This window comes from Lissotriton helveticus, chromosome 6 (assembly GCF_964261635.1).
Source record: "Lissotriton helveticus chromosome 6, aLisHel1.1, whole genome shotgun sequence".
Taxonomy (NCBI): domain Eukaryota; kingdom Metazoa; phylum Chordata; class Amphibia; order Caudata; family Salamandridae; genus Lissotriton; species Lissotriton helveticus.
The window spans coordinates 1,567,646,882-1,567,663,961 of record NC_136067.1 but is presented as its reverse complement, the minus strand read 5'-3'; positions in this window follow the sequence as shown (position 1 = coordinate 1,567,663,961).

Here is a 17,080-nt window from a genome sequence, read left to right as displayed (position 1 = left end):
GTGTGCAATGTGTCATATCTCTCTTTTTCTAGCAGGAAAGATAGCGTGTTTGCTCTTATCTCGTATCTGAGTCTAATGTATAGGAAGATCCCCAATGGTGTGGCATCCCCTGCTCCCAACAGTGTTTGTCTATCCTTGAATGTGCCTTCCTGATATAATTCTCCCATTGTTTCTATGTTGCATAATTTAAGTAACCCTGGGCGGGCAAATTCGCTACGCCCACGAAGTGGGCGTAGTGTTGCCTACTTCGCCCTTTGCAAAGTAGGCGAAGCAGGCAACACTACGCCCACTTCGTGGGCGTAGCGAAGTTGCCCGCCACCCAACTCCCTCCCGCCCTCCCTAAATGCTTACATTAACCGCATGCGTGCGGCATGATTTCCGCCCGTACGCTGGGATTTTTCATATCGCACTTTACATGACGAGCTGGGCTCGTCATGAGCGTGCGAGGAGGCTACCTCATGACGAGCCCAGCTCGTCATGAGCGTCGAAGGGGTTAATAAGATACTAATAATAGATACTAATGTACATGTGCGGCTGCCCGAGCATGCGCATTTCTCACGAGAAATGCGCGGGCGGCCGCGCATGCGCATTAGTATTCAAGACGCGCGCGCCGGCGGCGCAATGACGAGCGGTAGCCCCGGGGATGTGGCAGGACAAGGTAAGTGGTTTTATAATTCATTTATATATTAATGTAAGCATTTAGGGAGGGTGGGAGGGAGGCGGGTGGCGCGTAGTGGGGCTACGCGAAGTGCATGGGTGGGCGTAGTTTTTTGCCCACTTCGCGTAGCTTTGCGAAGCCCCTCTACGCCCACTACGCCCTGGGTTAAGTTTAAGCATATTCCTGCAGGCGGTTTCATAAGTGACCGGTGCCTACTGTAAGTATGGAAGAGGGATCAGTGGGGAGTATGGGAAAGTAGACCCCACTCTTCTGCATAAGCGCTTCCATGCGAGATTAGTACATGCCACTGTCTAGTAGGCAGTGCCTCTTTCAGGTGTGGCTGTGCCCAGATAAGCTTCTGAGGGCAGTCATTGCATGTATCCCTGTTCAATGGCTAGATGAGGCATAAACAGTGGCAGATGGAGCCAGTGTATTGCATGTTGGGCTTGGGCACATAACAAATATAGCTCAATGTCTGGTGCTTCAAACCCTCCCCGCAAAAAAGGGATTGTGAATGTCTGCTAGCTTTTAGGGGCCTTTCCCCCATGCCAATCTGATGAGCAGTGGCTTAATTGCACTGAAAAAACCTGGCTTTGGTGATATGGTATAGTGATGAAGAAGTAGAGCAACTTCGCTAATATCACCATTTTTATCAGTGAGATTCTGACTGCCATCGACCATGGCATTGATAGCCAGCGAGTTATTAAAATTTTGATAGATTACAAACCGACCCCGTAGTATGCCTGCTTCGTTTCTTCCCTCTCATGAGCTATCTTTACACCCAGGTATTTTATTTCTGATGCACACCATGCTAACTGGAAGTCCAGGGCAAATTCAGTGGTGTACAGAGTTTAGAGAAGATCTGTGACTTGCTCCAATTAAAGTGTATCCGAAAGATGTCCGAAAGGTGATAAATTCGCTCACCACTGGATTCAGGCTAATTCTTGGTTCCCGGAGGCAGGGGCATAACTCAAGCCCCTGCAGCCCCTGCGGTGCGAAGGGCCCCCTCAGCACAGTTCTTGCTGCAGAGCTCCTGATTGAGCCCAGGGGGGCCCCTCCACATGCATTGTAGGGAGAACCCCTAAAGGTTTGTTACGCCAGTGCCTGGATGTACACGTGTAATATCGTCAGCATAGAGCGACACCAGTACCTGACTCTCTATAGTGTTGTCATAGTTTAGCTGCCAGTGGCTTGATAGCAAGGGCAAAGAGCAGAAGCGATAGGGGACACCCCTTTTGGGTACCCCTGGATATTGGAAAGGGTTCCCATTCCAAGCCATTGATTTGCACTATCGCCATGGGTTGGCTACACAGCAGGGCTAGCCAAGAGAGGAACAGCGCCGGCAGCCCCATTCTGCTCAAGATTGCTAGTAAGTAGTCCCACTGTAGCGATTTAAAGGCCTTTGTGGCATCTAAGAAAATTGCTGCAGCATTATCCTCGGGTCTATGTCTTGTAGTAATGCAAATATAGTGTGCATGTTGTGGAATGTTGCTCTGCCAGGTATGAAGCCCGTCTGATCAAGCAGTACCAGTCCCTCCATCAGTAGACCCTGCCTGTCAGCTATAATTTTGGCTAATATCTTAGAATCACAATTTATTAAGGACAGGGGTCTGAAGGACTTACATTTAGTGGGATCATTCCCAGATTTGAGAAGTGATATGATCAGTGCTTGCCTCATTGTTTGTGAGAGCGTACCATTCTTCCTGACTTCTTCATACAGTTCTCGGAGGATAGGGGCCAATTCTTCTATGTAGCATTTATAAAAATCTGCTGGTAGCCCATCTGGGTCTGGGGCTTTGCCGGACTGTAATTGCTTGATTGCCGCACGTACCTCACCCTTCTCAATATCCGCAGATAGAAATTCCCTACGGCTGTCATTTATCCAACCCACTCAATGTCTTCAAAGTGTGCTGCAACAGCTATCTGACCTTTCCTATGTGTGCTGTATAGTTGTTTGTACTGGGTCGTAAAAATCTTTAGGACCTCTTTCGGGTCTGTATGTATCATGCCATTCTCCGCTTCCCCCCTGAATACATTATTAGAAAATCGAGGTGGTCTGATTGACTCCGCTAATGCATTACCCGGCCTTTCCCCCTCCCCATATGCCTGAGTGCTGGAGTATGTGGAATGAAATAGTGATTCTCTCTCTGCAGTGTTGGTTTACTCTATGAGCAGCTCTTTTAACTGCGTTGTCTTTTGGGCGTGTTGACTTCAACTGTGGAGGTCGCAAGCACTCTAATATCCTGTTTCAGATTGGTAAGTATGGTTTTAAGATCTTACAGTCTTGATTCAAGCTAACAATACCAACCTTGAGTCATTTGATCTCCTCTTTCCCTCTCTGAGGACTACCGCCATCCACACACAGTCTCCCCTCCTATCGCTCCCCCTCTACCTCGACAACCAGTCCCCCCAGCAGGACATCCACACCATTCTTTCACCCGCTATCACTAACCCATAAGCTCTACCTCGAACCACCTCCTGCATCTCGACCATCAAGAACAAGGCACCCCCTCCTGCACTGGTCCGTAACCTCGAACTACCCCCTCTGCATAACCCACTTCAAGCACTACCGGAGGACCTTAATGCTTACTCCAAGTTTCCCAATCACCCTCCAATACCCACCTGCAAAAGAAAACAACTACCACACTGTGACCCTCCTCACCCCGCGCCTAATCCCATAACCCTTACCGACAACATAACTACCAAATGTAAACACAACATTGTCAGATCTTCGCCCCTCCAAGCAGACCCCACCCAGAATCTACCCACTCCCCCCAAGAAGAGACGAGGCGCCGGCTATCCCTGATTGAAAGCCAAGCGGCTATTATATTACAGGGCCTGAACGACATCCTAACCAACATCGCTACATTCCATAAGCCCACCTTAAACCCCCACTCTACTCCTACCTTCTCCAACCACACTTACCAAAGGCTCCTCAAGGCTCCGCCACCCAGCTGGACCTCCTCCCCCCTCTCGAACCATACTCCAAGACCTAATAGAACTATGGAAGCCATGTCTTCTGATGAAGCGACCGAGCAGGCCTCCTCGTACACCACGCACATCCCCAATCCTCGATTCAGGTAATCACTGGGATCAGAAGTGATCTCCCCATTCCGAAACCCACTAGACCCCCACCCTCCCTCTTCAACATCCCTACTGCCCCCCTAACAAAGGAACCAAAAAAAGAAACACCCCTGACCAACTGCATGATCATATACTGCAAATCAGCCACTAAACATGCCACAGAGCTAGCTGAATCCATCCTCAACCATGACATTGATATAGCCTTCGGTACAGAGACCTGACTAAAGGAAACCTCTCCTCCAATCATGGATATACTCGTACTCAGCCGCGGCCCGTGGAGGGAGTTGCGGTGGGGCAGACAGGCGGGGGAGGGGCAGGCTGGGTGGTGATAAACACCGGAATATGGATGTTTGCAGGTAAGTAAAGGATTAAATTAATAAAACGGACTGTGTTGCGCACGCTGCATCGCATTTTGCGATGCAGGGCGCGCTACGAAATTTGTTTTATCCCAGCATTTCTTCCAAGAATTTTGTCATAATCAGGCAGTCCCACATCACCCTATTATAATGTTGGGAAACATCCTTCACAACGCGGGCATTGCATTGCAATGCCTTTAAATTGCGGGCATTACAACACAAGCCGTTACAACGACTTGTGCTGGATGGCGCTCTAACCTAATGGATAGTATGAGTTACTATTCCATCACCTTCCCTACTGTATGTAAACTGGAGTTGGAATAGTAAATCATACTATTCCTAAGTCCAGCGCCCTCCAGCGCAAGTCGTTGTAATGACTTGCGTTGTAACAACCGTGATGTAAATTATTGCGTTATAAATGTATGCATAGCAACATCATACATTCATAATGTTACTTTAACTTTTTATTTTTTCAGTGAAAATATACATTCATATATATGTATGTGTATAGATATCTACTTATTTTTTTAATGTACTACAAATGCCTGGGATCTAGCTTCTAGGTACAGCATATACATTTGACACAATCAGTTTGTTATGATACCAAGCTAAACATTGACAAACAGTACAAATATCCATGTGTAAATATGTGCCAACAATAGCAAGTATTCCTTAATTTTTAGGTCTGTTTCTGAGGTCACTTTATTAACATAAGCAAAAATACAAGGAGAAGTGCATAAAAGTGCTTGTAAACCTCTACCTGTACCCGTTTGCTGACTTCACAGGGACATGTAGTTATGACTTGTTGTCCTGCACCCTTTCTGCTGACTTTGATTGGACATTGAGTACATTAAAAAACTTTGATCCTACAACCTTGTGCTACCGGCAGTAGAAAAATGGAGCACATGAATACATTGTTGCTTGGGGCGAATGTGGAAGTATATTTTATAAACATTAGAAAAGCCTCTTTTTTTACCTATACCATATTTACAGTCATGTGTCAACCTTGTCTCTGAATATAGGCAGTTTGCCTGACACAATTTTGAAAGCTCATGTGATCACTAAATCAATACACAGACGAGACCCCTGGATCAACAATGGTTAGTCGTTGCTTGAAAATAGTATAACTTACATTTTGACTGAGATGAAAACCATATTTGCTATTTTGCGTGATGCTGCTTTATCCTGAGTGCATTAGGAGTATGTGTATGCTTTCTGTTACCAGGCAGGTATAGTGCTGTAATGTGAATTAGGTTAATAGACAGAGATAATGTAATATTCTGTTTTTTCATTTTGAAATTTGAGCAGTGCTCCAAGGGACCCAAGCATCTGTCCCATACCAGAGGTTCGGAAAACATCTATAACACAGAACAAAGTCAGAATAGAACCATGCTTCCCTGCCACTTGCATTTTCCAGTAAGTGCGGTTTAGGATGGCTTACTGTAAGAATAGTACTTCTGTCTTCCTGGACTCTTGATGTATTTTGTTCCCTCAATGACATCTCAGTAGTTCCCTACTGATTCTTTCCTTTCGACCACTTGCTAGTACATGCTGGGCAAATCTTCAGCCTAGCAACAGCAGAATTGATCATATGAGTTTCACTGTAAACCACGAATTTAGTACCACATGCTATTTCTAGGTGCTGTTTTGCAACCTCCATCATTGCTAAATTACAAGGGCACACTACCATAGGCTGCTGCTAGGTGGCATTCTGCTGCATTGATGGGTAGATTCTGTACCACAAGGAGTGCAGACCGCCTTTTACATAGCTTGTCATATCGAGTATTTCAAACAATCAATCATCAGATGGGAGTTGTATAGTGCTGCTAATCACCCCCAAGGGTATCCAGGTACTGTGTGTTATGCTACTCGGGTGGAATCAGTTGAACAACCAGGTCTTGAGGTCTGGTCTGAATACCTGCATGGAGGGTGAGCTCCGGATGTGGAGAAGGAGGCAGTTCCAGGCCTACATGACAAGGTAGGAGATCGAATGTCCACCACTTTTGCTTCCATGGATGCAGGAGGGATGGGCTACAGAGAGGGAAGTTGATGGAAGCTCAGGCAGTGATTGATGTATGCTGGTACTTGATTGTGCAGGACTTTGTAGGCAACCAATCAACCCCAGCTGGCAACACTGCTATTAATGGGTGAAAGTTTGCCGCATGGATTCATTGTTGCAGTAACTAACAGTAGAAAAACAGGTTTGTATTGGTTTGTATTCACAGATCCTGCTTGTATTGCTGAAGTGATACAACATAGATTTACATTTTCCTGCAGTTTGCCCACCTCCAGTTCTGATAGTGATATTAACCATCAATTAAACCATGTATCAACTCATCCATCCACGTTTAACTAATTCTCATACTCATCCACTCACCCTACCACACAAGTAAATAAACATACGCATCAATCATTAAGTAGACACTGTCACTAAGACCATAGCCATGGTTATTGATTTTCCCAGTGCTTGTTTATGTTATGTTTAATTTTTTGAGCATCGAAGATCTTGCTTTCTGGCCTCTGCTAGGTGATGCTTGGTGCATTCGTTATTGAATAAATAAGCAATAGAGTGACAATAACAAACAATATGTTTATATTACTATTGCTTCTACTAATAGTACCAATAATACTACCACTAATATTGAGTTGTGATTGGCAGGGCCAGACTGGCCGTAGTGGCCACCGGACATTTCCTCAGTGGGTCGCCAGGGTGGGGGCCCGGTTTTGGACCCCTGCGGGCATTTTTGTTACCGGGGGCCGGTTTTGCAGCATTGCTGCAATATCGACCCCCTGTTACAAAGGCAGTTGTAGTGTTTTCCATGCGCACTCCCTCTCCCCTTGCAGTTTCCTACTCAGTTGCCAGGGCCGGCTTGCATTGCCAACCAGGCCCTGGTTGTTGGTATCCCACATGCGTGTTATTTTGTGGTGCTCTAATTAAAATATATCACCCACCTTTGGGGGTGAATGTGGAACTGTGCTTATCAGCTGTGTGCTTCTGTGCAAAACTTTAATCATGTAAAATTCTCCTAATTTCACACATTCATAATGCCCACAAGGAGATTATTATTCTGGGAATGGAACACAATTAAAACTAAAAAGTATCAATCTTTTGAAAACAATCTAACATAAATGGAAAATCTTGCAGCACATTAAAGTAAGCTCATTGCATCAGGCGTGTTTTGTAGTACAGTCAAAAGACAACAATTTTAATAGATTCCTATTCTGTAATTTATATTACCTACTGGTGGTAGCCAGTAGGTAGTTATAGTTAGGACCTAGTTACCATAAGAAAATCGCAACATTCTATTCTCAACTAACATTTGCGCCGATTGACGAATCTTCATGACATTTTCTAAACCAAATCGTTGTTGATATCAGCTCCTATGTTGAAAGTTTGGGGGTGATTAGTCAAGGGGAGCTGAGAAAAAAGGGGGGTCCCAAACGTGTTTTCTCCATGCTAATTTTGATCGGAAACTTTAGACAAGGCTACAGGTCGAACGGGTGAATGGAATTACCCCATATTTGGCAGGGAGAAGGGTATTGGTCTAAAAAGCTCGATTTTGTTCATTTGGTGTAAATTCGTTCAGTAGTTCTTAAGAAATATTGAAATTTACCGATATCGATATTTGGGAATTCTACCATCTGATTGGCTGAGGCGTTACTAGTAGGAGCTTGCAGCTGATTGGCTGCGAGCGGTGCAATCGGTTGCAATTAGGAAGTATTGGGTGCCATTTTGTGATTCTGTTGAAGCGAGTAAGGGTAAAAAAGGGCGCAAAAAGTGGGAAATAGGAGGGTAGTAGCACTGTTACCTCTGTGGGGTGTTTAGGGTGTGCTTTAGAGGGGGTGCGAAGCGAAGTATTTACGCCTGCTGGTGTGAAAGTGGTGGATTACAGAAATTAAGTGAGGTATTGCCTAGAGTCTAATGCTGATAAGGTGAGCTGGTGCGGGACTCGGGGATTAAAGCGTGAGCCCAAATGGAGTGTCTTATGCTGTTAAGTCATGTGCCGTGGCCGCTGCACTACACCTGTGGAAGTAGTGTCAGCATGTGTTTATACCTACTAGGACGAACTACTGACCCGTACTGGTCTAAAAGTCCTGGGGTACGGAAAATTTGTGAGGGATTGTCTAGAGTCTCATGGTGCTAAGCTGAGCTGCTGCCGGATGAAAGCGTGAGCCCAAACTGTGTGCCATATGCTGTGAAGTCATGTGCTCTAGGCGCTGTGCCTTACCTGTCCAAGTAGTGTGACCAAGTAGTTATATCTACTTGGATGAACTTTTGTTTTGAACATTGTAGCTTGTATATGGTGCATAGGGGGTGTTATAGAGGGAGTGCAAAGGTACATTTTTTGCGTATCAAATCAATTCAGTGTTTGTGAAGTGCTAACTACTCACTCCTATGGGTCTGATGGCACTGAGGGCGTAAGCTGAGTTGCTGATGGACTCGGGGTAAAGACGTAGAAAGTCTGACCCCTACCGGTCTGAAAGTGCAGGGTACAGAAATTCAGTGAGGTATTGCCTAGAGTGTCATACTGTTAAATTGAGCTGCTGCTGGACTCAGGGATGAAACCGTGAGCCTAAACTGTGTGTGCTATGCTGTGAAGTCATGTGCTCTGGCTGCTGTGCCACACCTGTTCAAGTTGTATATGGTGCTTAGGTGGTGTTGTATAGGGACTGCAAAGGTAAATCAATACGGTATTTTTAAAGCACAACCTACTCATCCCTTTGGGTGAGTAGAGCCGGGGATCAAAGCGAGAGGTCTGTGCTGAAAAGTAAGATGGTCTGGCTGCTGAGCCACAGCTGTGTGGAGAATTAATGTTGGCGAGGGTCCGGGAGTTGCCGTTATCTGGCACTAAAATAGTGGGCCTAAGTTGTAAGTTATAGGGTGGCTCTAAAAAGAGCCCTTGTGTTCATTAGTTGGAGCTACATATAAGTGCAGATGTACAGCTTCAAGCTATTTAGAAAAACTTGGTTTCCCTGATCTGTGAAGTGTACTCCATCACTTCTGTAGATATCCGCCATATCAAAACGTATGTTGTTGATGTAGATGGAGCCTGTTTTGTGGTCTCTGAGGTGTGCAGACACAGCTTTGTTGACTTTCTTCCGAGATTTTTCAATCCGAGGACAAAATTGTTTGGACCATTTCCACTTCTGTCTTTGGCATATATTGGAATATACAAAGACAATTTTGAGGCAAAAGTAACATCAATTGTTGAAAGGTGTCCTTCATAAGTGTAGTAATTAGACATGCAGGATTCGTTGAAACGACCAGGGACATATTCAACTACACATTGAAATTCCTGCTATTTGGCAGCTAAACGTGCTAATCTAGCAGTTAAAGTCCTTCCACCATCAGCTGCCAACATATTTATTAACAGCTTATGGTCAGTTCTTAACCGAAATCTAGTGCCCCACAAAAATTGTCGTAAATGTTGCACTGCCCAAGTGCACGCTAACACTAACAATTCTTTTTCAATGGTGGAGTAGTTGTACTCTGCACCCCGGATTGTTCTTGAAGCATAAGAAACTACATATTCCTCACCAAAATTCCTTTGCATTAGAACGGCACCTAGGCCAACATTACTAGCATCTACAGATACAATGCAATCTCTGCCGATTTCAAAGGGTCTTAGAAATGGAGCATTAACAATCTCTTTCTTGAGCAATTCAAAAGCAAACTGCTGTTCCTTGTTCCACACAAATTTCACATCTTTTTTTAATAAAACTCTCAAACAATGAACTTTTGAAGAGTAATCTTGTACAAATTTACTATAGAATTCTGTAAGCCCTAAAAATGATACAAGTTGTTCCTTTGTAGAAGGGGAGGGAGCATTGGATATACTGACAATGTGATTAAACTTAGGTTTAATACCTTAGGAGGAAATTTCCAAAACTAGCCTCGCTGAGGTTTCCTGCATTAATGTTTGCAGATGATACTCTGCTTCTCTCAAAATCCCCTATGGGTATGCAGAGGGTTTTAAACCAGTTCATTAAATTCTGCAAGCATAGAAATTTAGTAGTCAACATTGACAAGACTAAGTATATGGTATTTCATGCCAATACTACCAATTGCCCACACCCAATGATGGAAGGTAGATCGTTAGAAAGAGTCCCAACATTTGACTACTTAGGGTTGACTCTAACTGACAAAATGGGGTGGGGAGCACAAATGGCCAAGGCAAACTTAAAATTAGTACAGACAACCGGGGGAATTTTAAAAGTCCCAAAAAATTGTGCGAATAAAACCATAAGTGCCCCACTGGAAATCTTCAAAGTTCAAGCAAGATCTTCCTCCCTTTATGGGGCGGAACTTTGGGGACATGTTCCTTCCACCGACCTAACTACTACAGAAAACAACTTCATTAGGCAAATTCTAACCTTGCCCAGAAGTACCCCCCTAGTCCCACTCAGACTAGACCTGAATATTAGGCCCATAGCCGAAGCTATTGCCTCACGCCCCCTTCTTTATTGGAGGAGGCTGTGGAGCACCCCCGAGCTGGAAAGCTACAGAAGGGAATTGAAGGTGGTTCTAGCCTCACCAGGAGCAGGTAGAATTCCATGGTTAAGTTACGTAAGACAGTCTCTAGTCCAAATTGGTTATGAAAATCTCGGGCTAAATCCTGAGGTCACTTCTCTATCTATTTCAAAGAAAACACTGTCTGGTGCTGTGAAGGACTTTAGTCTCGGAAGGACCATTAGCTCAGTATCATCAACAAGTCTGACTGGTGCCTTCTTGAGCCATAAGTCCACATACAGCTTTGAACAAGAAATAGATGTAATTCAACCCACTTTGGCGAAGAAGCTGTACTTACAGTTTAGATTTGGAACACTGCCCCTTTATTCTATGACAGATAGGTGGACGGGGGGCCCAGTTCATTTATGCCCCGGCTGTAGAACTGAAAATGAAACCACTTTGCATGTTACTCTCTTCTGTCCAGCCTACTTACATATACGAAAAAAATGGATAAAACAATTATGTAATAATATGGGTATAAGGGACTACCAAGTCTTCTTTAGGATCTTGAAGTCTGACACGAACCCTTTGATAGTGTCTGCTATAACTAAATTTCTGTTTTCTATGTGGTCTATTCGAAGGAAATTACTCAATTAATAGGGCACTTTATGTTCTTATCCGATTAGACGTGTGAACTATTTGGGATCAACAAATGCTGTCTTAATCTTTTTAAACATTATAATTTTAAAAATATTTACATTTTTTAATGGTTTTAACAATTTGCCTTCTCCCCTCTGACTGCATATGATGTATATTAATTTTTATATTCAAAAATGAACTGTGGAATAATGATAATGTATATTTTACGTACTTTTCTGGTTAAAACTAACCGAAATAAAGTTTATTGAATGAATGAATGAAATTTCATGACCAAGGTATTCAACTTTACATTGCCTAAATTTACATTTAAAAAACTTCAGAGTTAGGCCCTTTTCTTGTATACATTGCAATACTCTCTCCAAATTTCTATCATGATCTTCATAACCTTTACCATAAATTAAAATATCTTCCTGGAACGCAATGGCACCAGAACAACCCTCGAGAACCTCCTTCATCAGCCTCTGGAAGACAGATGCCGCACTGGCCAAGCCAAATGGCACACGGCAAAACTGAAACATGCCTTCAGGCATAATAAAGGTAGTCAAAAACTTGGATTCATCATGAAGAACAACTTGATGATATGCACTAGCAAGATCAATGGTGGAAAAGACACTAGCCCCCGACAAAGTAGAAATGAACTCATTGATATGAGGCAAAGGATGCCAATCAATCCAGATTTCTTTATTTAAGCTCCTAAGGTCAACATATAGACCAAGGTCGCCATTGCTTTTGAGTGATGAAACCACTGGCGAAACCCAAGGAGAAGATTCTGTAGGTTCAATGATGTTCTTAGATACAAGGTCAGACAGAATTAATTTCAATTTATCACGGTATGCTAAAGGTACATTCCTGACTCTATGTCGAACTGGAACGGCTCCCTCCTTGAGAACAATCCTGTGTTGGAAATTAACATATTTACCTAAACCATCAATGAAGATTGTAGGAAATTTATTTTTAATTTTAGTTGTGAACTCATCATTCTCGGGAGGTACCATATACACAGGTGGCATAGCGTTAGGGTCAAGCTTAATACCCATATCGTGCTGATGAGGCGACCCAAGAATGGACACCCCTTTGGTAGCAGCATAAACTTTTCCTCTAGTTTTCCTGTTTTTGAATTCCAGATCGGCCCACATAAAGCCGTCAAGGTCAATTTTGTGGCCCGAATAGCCTCCAGGATGAATATCTGGAGGCAGTAATTTAGTAGCACTCCAGAATTTATCAAAAATGTTTCTGCCAATGATACTGTACCAAGCACAAGAATCAATTAACATAGAGATTTCCTCACCATTAACAAGGATATTATCACTAGGGAACTCTTGCATTCTATATCTCCTACGCATAAAAGACTATTAATTTCAGAAAATTCAGGATCCTCACTTTCTCCACATGTTACTAAATTTATTTTCTGTGAAGATCTGCACATTTTGCTAAAGTGACCCAGTCTTTTACAGTTTATTCATTGCAGGGCAACCTCTGTTGCTACCGACATGGTCAGTTCCACCACATCTGTAGCAAACTACGTGAGTTTTCTTTCCAAGAGATTTATGGTCTTTTACATAACTCCCTTTTTTACATGGAACATAAGATTTCTTTATATTAGACTGGTCTCTCTTACTACCGCTACCTCTGGGATGACGTCTTTGTTCTTGATTACCTGTCCCCTAATCTCATTCACAAATATTTCAGACTGTTCAATCCCTTTTGCGATAGTCTTCATCATGATCTGATCTCTAAGTACTTGTTCAAAATTAATTGTTTCAAAAGCACATGAACCAGCTAAAGTACTTAGTGCTGCGACATAATCCTCAATGGATTCATCCTCTTTTTGTGCACGGGAATAAAATTTAAATCGTTCCATGACAGTATTGATTTTCCTGCCAAATCTAAAACTCATTTGTTTAATAGTGACCTCAAAAATATTAATATCACCAGCACTTTATATAGGAGGTACATTTGCTAATTCTTTCAATCCTGCACCACCCAGACAATTTCTCAACAATGCAAGTTTCCTTTTAGGGGAACACCCATCTTCTTCCAAAACATCTACGTAAGCTAAAAACATGGGGTACCACAAATCCCATTCCATTTTAGGTTCACCAGCTATTGGTAAAAAATGTGGAGGAGCAACAATATTTGACATTCTGAGAAAAACAAGATAGAACTTACTTCAAAGCATATATTATAGACCAAAAACAAAGAAATAATAAATAAAACGGTGAAAACATGTGTCAAAACAATAATCTAAAACAATAAAAGTTGTCACCGCAGTCTATGGTGTAGATTGTGTCCACTGTCGATAGCTGTCATTGTGCGAAGTGTTGCAAACCAGTTTTTGCTGCTTGCCAAAGTTCACCACAAAGTTCTGTGGTCATAAACGCTGTCCTACAATTCTCTACAAAGTATAAAAAAGTTCCACACTTCAAAACGAAATAAAAAAACTTTGTAAAAGGTTTCCGACGTGAATCGTATCCGTTGGAATGGAAACGATCGTCAAACACCAAACAAAATGGCTACCGGAAGTCATACGTCACAGACGTGAGAACGTAATGCACTAGGTTACCACGGGAAATGCTGTCTCATAGTGACGCTGTTTGGTTGCGCGCTGCCGTAGAATCTCCAGACTCGAGAGCGCCAAGCACACAAAATACGAGTTCTCAACGCACTCCGGTACGTTTTAAAGGATGCGCTCTCGAATATCGTTCAGTGAACGTATAATGAAAGAGTCAATTGCAACAAAAATGTCAATGGTAAAATTCAAATGTAGCTTCAACCTTTAAAGCGCCACAATTCCGTTAAATCCTTTATGTGCCATTTGAGAATAAGGCCACAACGAGCATTTACCTTGCATACAGCATTCTTCTCAAATGGAATAAAAAGGCTGCAACCTCTCCCGCTGGTCCAATCAAAGCACAACATTAAAATACAACTGCCGCAGGTTCGATCAAGTCACAAAGTAATGTACGAAAACACCTCAAAATAAGTGAACGCTGTCTGGAAAGTTTTCTTGTAAATTCTTCTATCAATAAAATTCTTCTTGAATCTCCCAATCGTCACCAAATTATGTAGTAATTAGACATGCAGGATTCGTTTCAGATAGAAGAAGTTTATTCCAGATACAGCTTAGTCATCCACATACATGCAAGTCCAGCTTCCCTCTGCCCAACCACCACATATGGAATCTTGGCTATCAAAGGTACAATAACAATTCTACCAGGACATTCTAATAGAGAATACTACAATAAGCATTTCCAAACCTACCCCAGTCAATGTGCCTAGGTCGTTTCTACCACAGTGCACAATCACGAGGTCAGGGTGTTGGAGATGCATTATGAACCGAGGTCTAACTCAATACGTCTCTGTTGTGCAAATCTCTTGCACCAGAAAACATAGCTATATCCTATGATCCACACTAGCATTTTGAAGGTATGGCTGGAAGGTATGGAAAGATGTCTGTAGCTCATGCAGTTCCTTCCTAGAATAAGAGATATGTTTAAAGATGGGGAACTAGTTTCTTTTCACATACAAAAGGTACCTGATTGGCAGATTAAAAGAATTGTTTTTTAAAAGTAGGGTGTACATTTGTTTTGTGGAAAAGCATATTTGTGATTGGTTAAAAAAAATTAGTTTGAACGTGGAGTACATGTTATAGGATAAAATTTGATCAACTCAACCTTTCCTTCTACTTGCATTTGGAATGCAGTGTTCGAGCTTGAAACAATTGTGTACTTTTAACCTGTACATGCCGTTAAATGTTCAAGAAAATGGTGCAAATAAATATTGTTAGGTTTAACATAATTGATGAACTTTTAACCTCCACGTGTTGTAGAATGTTCTAGAAAGTGTGTTGATAGAATATGTTGTATTTCTGACTTCTATGTGCACTTGAATATTTAACAAAGTGTTTATATGGAAAATTAGAAAGACAGTAATAAAGAGAAGTTTTGAAAGCTAAAAGAATAAAGGAACTATTGTAATGTGTTCTTAAGTACCTACTGGCGGTTGCCAGTAGGTAGTTACAGAGTTAGGACCAAGTTTCCAGAGAAAGAGCATTTTTTGTTTTGCTTATAACTGTGGAGTCGTTTGATGAATCTTCATGAGAGTTTTGAGAACAATTTTTTTGTTAAAATCAGCTCCTTTGTTGAAAGTTTATAGTGATTTGTCAAGGGGGGGCCGAGATAAAAGGGGGGTCCCAAAACATGTTTTCTCCATGTTAATTTCCATAAGAAACTTTAGTCAAGGCTACAGGTCGAATGAGTGAACAGAATTACCCCAAATTTGGCAGGGAGAAGGGTGTAGAAAGCACGCTTTTGTTTATTTGGTGTAAATCCGTTCAGTAGTTTTTGATAAATATTGGAATTTACAGATATTGACATTTGGGAATTCTTCCATCTGATTGGCTGAGGCATTAGGAGCAGGAGCTTGCTGCTTATTGGCTGCGAGCGCTGCAAACCGTTGCAACTAGGAAGTGTTGGCTGCCATTTTGTGATTCTGTTGAAGCGAGTAAGGGGAAAAAAGGGCGAAAAAAGTAGGAAAGGAGGAGCACTGTAAGCTTTGTGTGGAGTGCGAAGCGAAGTAGTCACTGTTACTGATCTGAAAGTGTGGTGTTGCTCAGAGTGACATGGTGCTGATATGATATGGTGCTACACTCGGGTATGAAACCGAGAGCCTAAACTGTGAGGTCGTTGGTGTAAAGTGATGTGGTCTGGTGTTGGTAGCATACATGTGCAAGTAGTGTTAGTAGGCGGGGATGGGCTCTGTGTGCTGCAGTATACGTGTGCAAGTAGTGTTAGTATGCGTTTATACCATACAGGGAGTGGAAAGGGAACTACTGACCGGTACAGTGCGTTTATACTATACCAGAAGTGGGAAGCGAATTACTCACTCCTACTGTTGTGAAGAGTCGGGGATGAAACCGAGCTGATTGGTGTAAATTGATGAGCTCTGGGCGTTGTAGGATACTAGCCGCTGTAGTATAAGTGTGTAAGTAGTGTTAGTATTCGTTTACAGTATATCGGGAGTGGGAAGCAAACTACTCACCACTAATGGTGTGAAGACGTGGGGATTAAAACGTGAGTCTAAATTGTGAGCTCATTGCTGTAAAGTGATGTGCTCTGGGCGCTGTAGCATACCTGTGGAAGCAGTGTTAGTTTGCGTTTATACAATATAGGGAGTCGGAAGCAAACTACTTACCCCTACCGGTGTCTAGACTCGTGTAACCATGAGCTCATTGCTGTAAAGTCATGTGCTCTGTGTAGTATTCCAATGCAAGTTATAGTAGAATATTAGTATGTAATTCTACTAGAATCTAAGTATGTAATGTTAGAATGTAGGGCTGTCATGCGGGGAACCTTGCGGAGTTTGTACACAGTGCTGGAGAAGACTGTTGCCTTGCTGTCTGCTCCTGTTGGTGGATGTTTCAGGTGTCTTGGTTTCCTGTAATAACTCTACTTATTGGATCCACTGCTGTCTGCCTCTTCACTACATACATTTGGCAGGAGAAGGTAAAAAGAAGGCACCACTCACCAATATTTCAAAATTGCTTGCGTTGTCCTGTAAACCAATTTTCTTCATGTAGCTGTTTCTACTCATGCCAGGGTCATCAGCTCATTGAACTATGACATCCGACTTCTGGCAGGATTTACATTTTTAGATTTTGCGCTTCCTCTGCTTCTTTACTACATTCTGGTTGCTGTACTACATGTGTGTAAGTAGTGTTAGTATGCGTTTATACTAACAAATACATCATGGTACTAGGGAGGGCGACCTCTCAGGTGCAGCTCATACAATGTCCCGGGATGTGCATTCGTGGGACATTTGTGTTTGCTATTAGAGGGCTGGTGCATGGCTTCCACCCTGTGATAGCAAATC